General features: G+C 25.7%; 2 long non-coding RNA genes across 2 annotated transcripts; one reads left to right on the forward strand and one right to left on the reverse strand.

The window, feature by feature from the left end:
• Positions 1 to 591: 591 nt before the first annotated feature.
• Positions 592 to 4,374, forward strand: LOC138340821 (uncharacterized). The gene is made up of 2 exons (XR_011213669.1): positions 592 to 1,585; positions 3,435 to 4,374. It is a non-coding gene; the product is annotated as an uncharacterized lncRNA (long non-coding RNA).
• On the reverse strand, positions 4,151 to 5,268 carry LOC104645817 (uncharacterized). The gene is made up of 2 exons (XR_740025.4): positions 5,053 to 5,268; positions 4,151 to 4,391 (listed from the first exon to the last, which is right to left on the reverse strand). It is a non-coding gene; the product is annotated as an uncharacterized lncRNA (long non-coding RNA).
• Positions 5,269 to 5,504: the final 236 nt, after the last annotated feature.

The following is a 5,504-nucleotide window of genomic DNA, read 5'->3' on the forward strand; positions in this document are numbered from 1 at the left end:
CCTGGATAATGGGATTAGCAGGACCCTCCTGGATAATAGGACTAGCACGACCCTCCTGGATAATAGGACTAGCACGACCCTCCTGGATAATGGGATTAACAGGACCCTCCTGGATAATGATATTAGATTACTTTCTCATAGGATAAACACTTCCTAGTCTAGATTTTTAATTTTATTTTCTCCTAAAATAAACACTTCCTAGTCGGAGTTTATGTTTTATATTTATATTTGCTATTAATTCACAAAATTCTCCCAATGAAAATTGGGGCAAAAATTTTATTTATTTTTTGTTTGTGGTGGTTTTCAGGTTTTCTCAAGCGAAAAATGAATTTGAAACTCAAGAACAAAGTTTCAATTTATTTTAGAATGATCAATTCCATGATGGTTAGAATTAATTTCTACAATGCATGTAGCAGTCTGACTTACTCACATTTTTTACTAGTCAACTTTTGATCAAGAAAACACGAAGCTATTTAAGAGCATTTTTCAAATTGACATTTTGAAGAATGTCAAAAGTTTCGTCTCAGTGGCAAGTTCATCTTCCATTCCAATTCTAGGTTAAGATATTCACCCAAAAGGTGATATCTTAAAGTTAAAATTCAAGTGAAGATTCAAGAAAAGTTGTGTGGATAGAAGTTTGTACATTTGTTTTTCTTTTCATTATTAGCTTTCAATTTTATATTTTTATGTAAGGATAAGAGTCGCGATCTAAAGCCACGATAGAATCTCACTTAACTCCAACTCAACACCTCATCTCCTTGAACTACATGTGACCCGATTCCCTTATAACCTGGGATAGGTAGGTTGTCCAAAACAAAGACTCGGTCATAAATTTTGGTCTTTCAAATAATAGTTCGGTCAAAACTTGTCACTTTGTCTACTTCTTTGTTTGAAAACTCTTCGTGTTTCCAGTCAAAGAGGGGTAAACTGTAGACACGTAATTTTTGACCGAAATTAAGTTTTATACCCTTTTTAGATCTTAAATATTTTTTATAAATATTTTCACTTTTATCTTATTTTATTAAGTTTATTTTTAAAAGATATGAAAATCACAAAAAAATAGAATCACACTTTAAGGTATATTTTTATTTATTCATTCAAAGTTTTAATAAATTAGTGATTTTAATTTTTATATATTTTTTTAAAAATCAAGCTATTTAATTTTTCTTAATTAATATTATTATAATTTTATAACAAAAAAATAATAATTAAAAGAAATTAACATACCCATTATCACACCCCCACTTCACCATTTCTCTCCACTCACCCCACACCCCACTCAACTAATCAAACTCTTCCATCACACATGTACATAACTATATATAAATTAATAATGGGAGAAAAAAAAAGAAGAAAAAGTGGTACAAAGGAAAAGAGAAGAAAAATAACCAAAGAAAAAAATGAGCAAAAAGAGGAAATAGGGGTACAAAGGAAAAGAGAAGAAAAATTTTAGACATCAAAAGGAAAAAAAATCAACAAAAGAGAGAGAAAAAAACTTTTCACCTTTTTTTCCTAAGGAGCACACGCACAAAAAAACAACAACTCAAATAGTTGAATTCGAGTCAAATTCGTGGTCCTTATCGAGGTATTTTCTTTCTGAATTAATTATCACAAAAGGTAACACTTGAACTTTATTATATTATTTGGTTTCAGAATCATACAAAATAGGAGTTCAATAATATAAAGTGTTTTAAATTTATGCATGTTTAATTTTTATATGATATGAAATACATTGAGATTTTATATTATTAAATTTAGATTAAAATTTATATAACATGTATTCATTCTTGCTTGCTTTAAGGTTTCATTTTATCTTGTTCTTCATTAAAATTCGAAGATTAATATTCTAAAGTATGCAGTTAGTAATAATAAGATAAAAATTGGTACTTATTTGTTAAGTTACTTTTTCACTTTGTATATTTAATAAATTGTATTTATTTATTTTTAAAATAAAAATAAAATAAATCAAACCTACACTATCTTTACATTTCTTTTAATGCGAAACTTTTTTTTAAAAAAAAATTAATTAATTTATTCATGTTGAAAGAATAAAAAATAAAAATTTATATAAAAGGAAAAGATGTAAAACCAAATTTATAAAACATAAAAGTAAAAAAATAAAAAGGAGAATTAAAAGAAAAGTATAAGAAGAAAGAGAAACAAAATTAAAAATAAATAAATAGAAAAACAATATTAAAGTGACCAAAAACTTGTCAAATAAATAAATAAGTAAAATTGATTTTAATTATTGGGTTCTTTTCATTTTAATGACTAAAATAAGAAAAAGTAAAAAATTTATTTGAAAAGGTGTATTATTTTAATTATTTTTATCTTATGTTCTTATTAATATATTGTTCATTTTTTTAGAAAAATAAAACTAAGATAATGTATAATTTAGGCTTATGATAATGATAATACTAATAAAATATTAAGATCCAAAAAACATTAAATTACTTTTAGTCTTTAAATACAAACAAATAAACAATTTGTGGTGAGGTTAGAAAGAGCTGCTATCAATAAACCACACACTAATAAAATATGATAATTTTACAAAGTAATTTAAAATAAATCAAAGAAAGCGGTACATAAGTAAATTGTTAGGTAATAAACATAATGTATTTAAAATTAAATCAAGTCATATAAAAGTCAATAAAGCGACCGTGCTAGAACCACGGGATCGAGGGGTGCCTATAATGCCTTCCCTTCGGTCAACAGAATTTCTTACCCGATTTTTGATTTCGCAGACCATAAAATAACGAGTCAACTTCCTTTTGATTAGGGATGTAAATAAGGTAACTTGTAACACCAAAACTCAATTTCAAGTGGCGACTCTGAAATACAATAATCTCTTTTTGAAATGTCACTTTAATTGAAAAAACTCTTTTCTTTCAAAACAAGCAATTCAATTTTGCGAGAAAAATAAGGGGTGTGACAATATATATATATATATACACACACACACATATATTACGTTTTAAAAAAATATTATTCATAACACAAAAAATCAAATAAGTTAAATTATAATAAAAAGATTGCTAAGTATGAAAATTTATTCTTAAAAACTAATATATCTTTTCTTTTTTAAAAAATAATATGCCCATTCTTTTAATTAAATAGGTTTGATAAATTAAATTAGTCTATTATCTAAAAAAAAGACTTTAATGATATGTCATGCTAACGAGGAGAAAGTTGATACATTTGAAGTTTCAAATATATTTTAATTAAAATAATGATAATCGAGTGATATTTCGATTATAATTTAAAACATAAATAATGTTTCGTCTTCACTTTTCCCTATGTGACATTCTTATTTCAAATTGTCTCGTGTACTTATTATTGATGCATTATTATATGTATTACTTATGCCTTATATATCAGTACATCTCTTTCGTGCTGACACTTCTATTTCTAAGGATACTGCATTTTTGTTGCAGGTTTAGGTAGAGATTCAACTTGTGTTCTACGTCTAGTATGTTATGTATTGCTTCGCTGGCCTCAATGTGAGTTGTTACCTCATATGACGGTCTTGTAGCTTAATCAAGAATCACAACTATGGGTTTTAATTCTCTGTGTTTTCAAAAATATTTATTAATCAATCAAAAGATATAAAGGAGATTTGATGAACTTTTAAATCAATCTTAGTATCAGGATCCTTGTCTTAGCTGTTGGAAATAAACATTATTCACATTTAAATCTCTAGATTGAATATGATGCAAACAATAGGTAACTATACTCACACTGTCGATTCTTTCCTATTACATCCACTTGGTAAACCAGCATATATTCTCCAACAATCAATGACATTTAATACTTTCTTTGTTTAAAAAATATACAACTATCTTTTTTAATTTGTTTAAAAAATAATAATTTTTTTAACACTTTAATTTTAGCTTTTCGGGTCACTATATTATTTGACATACTTATTTCAGGACTAAAAAATTGAAAAACCTTTACCTTTTAAATTTAATGTCAAGTTAAATTATGTCATTCTTTTTTAAACGGATGAGTTAACTTTTTGATTAAACTTTCTATCATCTTTCTTTCTTAAGTCTATATGAGCTTTTTAAAAGCTTGTTTAACATCCCACATAGAAACATTTTATAAGGTAGTTTGCTGATGAAAAGTAAAAGGAAACCTAACAATAAGGCAATTAAAAAAAAAAAGTACTCATATATTCCATTAAGAATGAAGATCAGCACATTTCTCTTTGCAACAAAAAGAACAAAAACAATTTTCACCAATGCAATTTCCTCCAAGAAGTGGCCCTTTAACAGCACCTGGTGGCTTTGCTCCAAACTGTTGCTTGCATTGGATATTGCAATTATTTGAATCACAAGGTTGGGGGACTTCAAAGGAAAATAGACACACTTTTGCCCCTTTTGTTGTAGTAACTACATTTATTTTGACAAGAAAAAGGGGGAAAAAAAAGATCTTTGTTAGTACAAATTAAAAATAAATAATTATTTGGTGATTGCATTATGACAAAAAATAACTTTTAGCAGGAATAAACATGTATATTAATAAAGAGTGTTAACTCTTATCAACATTAATTAAATAAAAATTTGTGAGTACAAATTAAAAATTACATATATCTATGTTTATTTTATAATTAAATGTTTACTATCTAAATACTGTTACAACTTTTCTCAGAGATGTAATTTTAACAATGATTTACTGGTCCAAAAATTAAACAATAGAAATAACTAGATAACTTTCTATATAGAATTTTTATATATGGTACTGGCAATTTATTCACATGGAACACCAGTCTTGTTTATAAATGTAAAATCAAGGATCTACTCAACAAATAAAATTTTATGGGTTAGGTTTTGTATTTAAGAAAACAATAAAAACCACAATTTAGAATTTGAAATCCTATTAATTCTTTGAATAATTTGGAATTTGAAGTTGAAGTTGAATTTATTTAAAGAAAAATTCCTAAAAGATAATATTTATTTCAAATCAAAAGTTCAAAGCAAGTTCAAATTTGGTGACAGTACAAATTCATAATTTTTCATGAATATTTTATAAATTGAAGAATATGAAACTTACCAAGAATAATGAAGAGGGAAAATACAAAGACAGCAAGAGTAGAAAAGTTCTTCATGATTTTGAATCAGTTCACTAATAGAACTTTATCTCTAAATAAGCACAAAAAATGATTTAAGGTGTTGTGGATTTTATAGGAACAAATAAACATAAAAATAGAAAAGATGAGCCTAAAAAGGAAAATAATTCTTTCATGTTTGTGTTTACAGTTGTTGATTTGGTGTGATAAAGAATCAAAGAATATTCTTAAATTAAATGAAATTGAACAAAATATATTTTGTTGATTGTTTAGTCTATAATTATCTTTATTATTAATGATTTGGTTGAAAAATGTTTTAAAGCGATCTTTTTCTTAAATAGGAATAAAGCATTTTAACCCAATTAAATAATAATAGGGAAATTTTTGAACCAATAATTAACGAAAATATACTTCTTTTTAATCAATTTTTCATTCT

Source organism: Solanum lycopersicum, chromosome 1 (assembly GCF_036512215.1).
Source record: "Solanum lycopersicum chromosome 1, SLM_r2.1".
NCBI classification, from domain to species: Eukaryota; Viridiplantae; Streptophyta; class Magnoliopsida; order Solanales; family Solanaceae; genus Solanum; species Solanum lycopersicum.